The sequence below is a fragment of the Lucilia sericata genome, unplaced genomic scaffold (genome assembly GCF_015586225.1).
Source record: "Lucilia sericata isolate MDLA Ls3-8-SP2 unplaced genomic scaffold, ASM1558622v1 Contig000139F_arrow, whole genome shotgun sequence".
Taxonomy (NCBI): domain Eukaryota; kingdom Metazoa; phylum Arthropoda; class Insecta; order Diptera; family Calliphoridae; genus Lucilia; species Lucilia sericata.
Window position 1 is genome coordinate 7,915 of NW_023994171.1, and position 7,914 is coordinate 15,828.

Consider the following 7,914-nt stretch of genomic DNA (forward strand, 5'->3'; position numbering starts at 1 on the left):
AAATTAAAATTATTTTATGTAGCTGCTACACGCATGCACTTGCAATCAACACCAGTTTTTAGTGCGTACTCTCTTGTAGGTATAGCAAATTTAACACAGGTTGTTTTTGTGTTACTTTGTGTGCTTGCAAATTTACTTGATGGTTTTTGTTGCTGTTTATTTTTGGCAGAGGACGCCACTTACTTCACATGAGTTGTCTGTATAAATATTTTTCTGTTTACAACATAAACAACAACTACAACATGTTGTAATATGTTTTGTGTTGAAAATAATTGTTTTGCTCGATTTATTTGTGTTTTTATGCAAAAGTGTTTTTTTGATTTAAGTGGACAAGTCCGTCTGTATGGTCTTTTGCCGTGGGTTATTATGAACTTGTTTAACTGCAACTACTGTCTGTAGTTTTATAATGTTTTTTTTTTTTGTTTTGCTTCTTCGACGAAAGCAATAAATCGAATTTATAACTACTAAATTATATTTAAGTGATTTTTTGTGTTTTGCAACATGTCACCAAAATGTTGCATTACATACATATGCACATGTTTAATTTTATATAAAGGTTGTCATGGTTGTAGTAAACAAATATAATGTGGGACAAGTGAGTAATGAAGAAAATTTGAAATACAAATATTTTTTAATTAAAAAAATGTTTTACATTAAGTAAATGTAAAAATAAACCAGTTCTTTGTAATTATATATTTAGAAGTGTTGCATGCCACATTTTACTGCTCATTTGAAAACTTTACATTCATTAGTTAATTGTCTTTAGTAATGCCAGACGTTAATATACCTCATAACAAATTTGTATTACTTATACATTTTCCTGTCCCTTATTTAAAACAGTTCTAAGAAATTCCAAGCAAACCCTTCAAATTGTGCAATATATGAATATACATTCATTTACAAGTTTTTTTTTCTTTATTCGAACCTTACTATAGCTACTGTTAACATATATCTGCATAAAAAAAAACAATCATAAAATATTCCCTATAAAACTGACCAAAAGTCATGTTAATGAAAATTTATGTTTTTATAAGAATCTAAAGTGTGAGCACCAAGCATCTTGCTACATTTGTGTTTAAGCAGCAAATAAAGGTACAACCGTTGCAACATTGCCACAAATTATGTCTTAAGTTTAACATGACTTTTATAATTTGCAAATGTAAATAGGAAACAAACATATAGATCGTCTATAAAGTGCTGGTAATAACAAAAAATTATGGGTAAATTGATTGATTTTATAGGCATGAATGGTATAATAAAACTAATACTAAAAGGGGGATTAAAAAAACTGGAAACGGTGGAAAGGATGGTCTTATGAAGGTAGTCAATAATATATTGATATAGTAGACTTTAGAGAAGTCTATACACTAGAGGATAGACTAGAGAATGGAATTGACTAGACGATAGACTAGGCTATAAGCTAGACTATAGACTAGACTATAGACTAGACTGTAGACTAGGCTACGACTAGACTATAGAATAGTCTAGACTATTGACTAGATTATTGACTAGACTATTGACCAGACTATGACTAGACTATAGACTAGACTATAGACTGGACAATAGACTAGACTATAGAATAGATTAGACTATAGACTAGAAGTATAGAATAGAGTATAGACTAGAGTAGACTAGAGTATAGACTACAGTATAGACTAGAGTATAGACTAGAGTATAGACTAGAGTATAGACTAGAGTATAGACTAGACTATAGACTAGACTATAGACTAGACTATAGACTAGAGTATAGACTAGACTATAGACTAGACTATAAACTAGACTATAGACTAGACTATAGACTAGACTATAGACTAGACTATAGACTAGACTATAGACTAGACTATAGACTAGACTATAGACTAGACTATAGACCAGACTATAGACTAGACTATAGACTAGACTATAGACTAGGACTATAGACTAGACTATAGACTAGACTATAGACTAAGACTATAGACTAGACTATAGACTAGACTATAGACTAGACTATAGACTAGACTATAGACTAGACTATAGACTAGACTATAGACTAGACTATAGACTAGACTATAGACCAGACTATAGACTAGACTATGGACTAGACTATAGACTAGATTATAGACTAGACTATAGACTAGACTATAGACTAGACTATAGACTAGACTATAGACTAGACTATAGAATAGACTAGAGACTAGACTATAGACTAGACTATAGACTAGACTATAGACTAGACTATAGACTAGACTATAGACTAGACTATAGACTAGACTATAGACTAGACTATAGACTAGACTATAGACTAGATTATAGACTAGAAATAGACTAGACTATAGACTAGATTATAGACTAGCCTATAGACTAGACTATAGACTAGACTATAGACTAGACTATAGACTAGACTATAGACTAGACTATAGACTAGACTATAGACTAGACTATAGACTAGACTATAGACTAGACTATAGACTAGACTATAGACTAGACTATAGACTAGACTATAGACTAGACTATAGTACTAGACTATAGACTAGACTATAGACTAGACTATAGACTAGACTATAGACTAGACTATAGACTAGGACTATAGACTAGACTATAGACTAGACTATAGACTAGACTATAGACTAGACTATAGACTAGACTATAGACTAGACTATAGACTAGACTATAGACTAGACTATAGACTAGACTAGACTAGACTAGACTGTAGACTAGACTATAGACTAGACTATAGACTAGACTATAGACTAGACTATAGACTAGACTAGACTATAGACTAGACTAGACTAGACTATAGACTAGACTAGACTTTAGACTAGACTATAGACTAGACTATAGACTAGACTAGACTATAGACTAGACTATAGACTAGACTATAGACTAGACTATAGACTAGACTATAGACTAGACTATAGACTAGACTATAGACTAGACTATAGACTAGACTAGACTATAGACTAGACTATAGACTAGACTATAGACTAGACTATAGACTAGACTATAGACTAGACTATAGACTAGACTATAGACTAGACTATAGACTAGACTATAGACTAGACTATAGACTAGACTATAGACTATACTATAGACTAGACTATAGACTAGACTATAGACTAGACTATAGACTAGACTATAGACTAGACTATAGACTAGACTATAGACTAGACTATAGACTAGACTATAGCCTGGACTATAGCCTAGACTATAGACTAGACTATAGACTAGACTATAGACTAGACTATAGACTAGACTATAGACTAGACTATAGACTAGACTATAGACTAGACTATAGACTAGACTATAGACTATAGACTAGACTATAGACTAGACTATAGACTAGACTATAGACTAGACTATAGACTAGACTATAGACTAGACTATAGACTAGACTATAGACTAGACTATAGACTAGACTATAGACTAGACTATAGACTAGACTATAGACTAGATTATAGACTAGACTATAGACTAGACTATAGACTAGACTATAGACTAGACTATAGACTAGACTATAGACTAGACTATAGACTAGACTATAGACTAGACTATGACTAGACTATAGACTAGACTATAGACTAGACTATAGACTAGACTATAGACTAGACTATAGACTAGACTATAGACTAGACTATAGACTAGACTATAGACTAGACTATAGACTAGACTATAGACTAGACTATAGACTAGACTATAGACTAGACTATAGACTAGACTATAGACTAGACTATAGACTAGACTATAGACTAGACTATAGACTAGACTATAGACTAGACTATAGACTAGACTTAGACTAGACTATAGACTAGACTATAGACTAGACTATAGACTAGACTATAGACTAGACTATAGACTAGACTATAGACTAGACTATAGACTAGACTATAGACTAGATTATAGACTAGACTGTACTATAGACTAGATTATAGCCTAAACTAGACTACCTTAACGTCAATACTATTTAAAATTTATTCTTAATTTTTAAATTTTAAAAAATAATTAACAAATTAAGGATTATTGATCGTAAAAAGGAACAAGAATTTTTAAAAAAGAAAAAAACCGATCATTAAATCTTCTATTTTAATCATTTTAAATGAAAATACAAATTCTTCTCATGGTTTCTCTGGAGCATACAAAGTTAATGAATTTTTAATAACATCCATAGCAAATATTCCTACATACTTAAACATACACAACAAAGTATCATTTATAACTTTTAATACTTCGTCTCTACAGTTTTATGATTTTTTTGTTGTTCAAAATTGATTAATGATTGTTACGGGGATTCTACTGATGCCCTCTTCAGCATAAGGAGTAGAAGAAGAAAATAAGATAAATTTAAAATCCAACAAATCAAGTGTGATTTTTAACACTGTTCGCACAGCGCAGCCGCAGCTAATGCATCATTAAGCAGCTGTAGTTTAAAATCATTAAGAGAATGATCCTGTTTGATGATCAAAAGGATATTTCAACCGCATGTTTTGTATTTGGGTAAAACAATATCAAAAATACAAGTTATATTTTTGGGGCTGTTACTTTAGAGATCTAAACAAAATACAATCAAAACACCTACTGTTTTCGATTTTCAATAAATATGCACTCGCTTGAAATCATTAGTCAAAATGTTTGAGCATGTGTGTGTGTGCGCTTCGGTCTGTATGAAACGCTTTAATTTGAAGATCATTAGAAAGATTGATTTGGGTTGTCTTCTGTTATGTAGTTGTTTTTAGTTAGTTTTTCTACTTGCAGCGAAGAAAAGGTGTTGATGATGTGTGAAATGATGTTTCTTGTTTTGTTTTGAGTTTTCTTTTTAGTTTTTTATATGTTTTTAAGAGAAGAGAATTCTTAAATAATTATTGTATTTGTTACAAATTGTTTATTAATGATTTTTATATGATTTCCTCACAGTAAGTGAAGTCCAAGGAGTATTACTGGTTTTAAAATATTTATTGTTACTGGTTTAGCTTATGATCATAGCTCAAGGGCTGTTAAAATCGATGAGAGAATTTAGCAGACATATCGGCATTTGTTTTGATAAAAAAAAAACTTTAATTGATATGGGAAGATGAGTAACATCGTCGCTATTCGCTATTTATCAGGTATTGTAGACATTACTAATATGTAATACTCAGTTCAGTTCTATTTCAGTTCCAGTTCAGTTCAAGTTCAGTTCTAGTTCAGTTCTAGTTCAGTTCAGTTCTAGTTCAGTTCTAGTTCAGTTTCTAGTTCAGTTCTAGTTCAGTTCTAGTTCAGTTCTAGTTCAGTTCTAGTTCAGTTCTAGTTCAGTTCTAGTTCAGTTCTAGTTCAGTTTCTAGTTCAGTTCTAGTTCAGTTCTAGTTCAGTTCTAGTTCAGTTCTAGTTCAGTTCTAGTTCAGTTCTAGTTCAGTTCTAGTTCAGTTCTAGTTTCAGTTCTAGTTCAGTTCTAGTTCAGTTCTAGTTCAGTTCTAGTTCAGTTCTAGTTCAGTTCTAGTTCAGTTCTAGTCAGTTCTAGTTCAGTTCTAGTTCAGTTCTAGTTCAGTTCTAGTTCAGTTCTAGTTCAGCTCTAGTTCAGTTCTAGTTCAGTTCTAGTTCAGTTCTAGTTCAGTTCTAGTTCAGTTCTAGTCAGTTCTAGTTCAGTTCTAGTTCAGTTCTAGTTCAGTTCTAGTTCAGTTCTAGTTCAGTTCTAGTTCAGTTCTGTTCTGTTCTAGTTCTGTTCTAGTTCTGTTCTAGTTCTAGTTCTAGTTCAGTTCTAGTTCAGTTCTAGTTCAGTTCTAGTTCAGTTCTAGTTCAGTTCTAGTTCAGTTCTAGTTCAGTTCTAGTTCAGTTCAGTTCTAGTTCAGTTCTAGTTCAGTTCTAGTTCAGTTCTAGTTCAGTTCTAGTTCAGTTCTAGTTCAGTTCTAGTTCAGTTCTAGTTCAGTTCTAGTTCAGTTCTAGTTCAGTTCTAGTTCAGTTCAGTTCTAGTTCAGTTCTAGTTCAGTTCTAGTTCAGTTCTAGTTCAGTTCTAGTTCAGTTCTAGTTCAGTTCTAGTTCAGTTCTAGTTCAGTTCTAGTTCAGTTCTAGTTCAGTTCTAGTTCAGTTCTAGTTCAGTTCTAGTTTAGTTCTAGTTCAGTTCTAGTTCAGTTCTAGTTCAGTTCTAGTTCAGTTCTAGTTCAGTTCTAGTTCAGTTCTAGTTCAGTTCTAGTTCAGTTCTAGTTCAGTTCTAGTTCAGTTCTAGTTCAGTTCTAGTTCAGTTCTAGTTCAGTTCTAGTTCAGTTCTAGTTCAGTTCTAGTTCAGTTCTAGTTCAGTTCTAGTTCAGTTCTAGTTCAGTTCTAGTTCATTCTAGTTCCATTCTAGTTCAGTTCTAGTTCAGTTCTAGTTCAGTTCTAGTTCAGTTCTAGTTCAGTTCTAGTTCAGTTATAGTTCAGTTCTAGTTCAGTTCTAGTTCAGTTCTAGTTCAGTTCTAGTTCAGTTCTAGTTCAGTTCTAGTTCAGTTCTAGTTCAGTTCTAGTTCAGTTCGTTCTAGTTCAGTTCTAGTTCAGTTCTAGGTAAGTTCTAGTTCAGTTCTAGTTCAGTTCTAGTTCAGTTCTAGTTCAGTTCTAGTTCAGTTCTAGTTCAGTTCTAGTTCAGTTCTAGTTCAGTTCTAGTTCAGTTCTAGTTCAGTTCTAGTTCAGTTCTAGTTCAGTTCTAGTTTAGTTCTAGTTCAGTTCTAGTTCAGTTCTAGTTCAGTTCTAGTTCAGGTCTAGTTCAGTTCTAGTTCAGTTCTAGTTTAGTTCTAGTTCAGTTCTAGTTTAGATCTAGTTCAGTTCTAGTTCAGTTCTAGTTCAGTTCTAGTTCAGTTCTAGTTCAGTTCTAGTTCAGTTCTAGTTCAGTTCTAGTTCAGTTCTAGTTCAGTTCTAGTTCAGTTCTAGTTCAGTTCTAGTTCAGTTCTAGTTCAGTTCTAGTTCAGTTCTAGTTCAGTTCTAGTTCAGTTTCTAGTTCAGTTCTAGTTCAGTTCTAGTTCAGTTTCTAGTTCAGTTCTAGTTCAGTTCTAGTTCAGTTCTAGTTAAGTTCTAGTTCAGTTCTAGTTCAGTTCTAGTTCTAGTTCTAGTTCAGTTTCTAGTTCAGTTCTAGTTCAGTTCTAGTTCAGTTCTAGTTCAGTTCTAGTTCAGTTTCTAGTTCAGTTCTAGTTCAGTCTAGTTCAGTTCTAGTTCAGTTCTAGTTCAGTTTCTAGTTCAGTTCTAGTTCGTTCTAGTTCAGTTCTATTTCAGTTCTAATTCAGTTCTAGCTCAGTTCAGTTTTGTGAAATGAATCATTATTTATTTATAACTATATTTAAAACTTGTTTCACTTTTAGTTTTTCTTTCAATTTCATTTGCCTTAAAAACCCAATTCCTATATCTTAAGTATAAGTCAATTTGCTTGTTTATTTAAAACACACATAAATTTTGCAAAATAATAAGTGTAATAATTTAGCTAAAATATGTAGGTCCATTTTTAAAAATAAGAAAAACACAAATCGATAAGTTAAAAATTAAAATTCTGGTGGCTGTTATTAAGTAGCAAACCCAGCAAAACATTTAGGAATTCTTTATTGATTTAACATATTTATAATTGTCAAGCAAAAAATAAAATTTGCTCCGAAGAAGCGGTTTTATTTGCGGTTCAATGGTAGTTTTTGGTTTGTGGGATTATTCAAAGTAAATAATCAGTTTTTATAATTATGAAAACCTTTTAAATAAGATTGTCAGCAAAGTGGAAATATTTATCATAAAGATAAGTTTAAATAGTTTTTATTCTTGAAGAAACAAAAATGTATAAAAATTTATAAAAATATCCACTAACGGTTTTATAAAATAAAATTGTTTATAACAATTATCAAACATTGTTCGTCTTAAACAATTGAGTAAAAAATTCAATGATCGTATTTTATATTTAATAATCTTTGGCACCAATTAGTCCAGTTTTTTAAAAAAGGTAGGGTAACTATATATATTCAG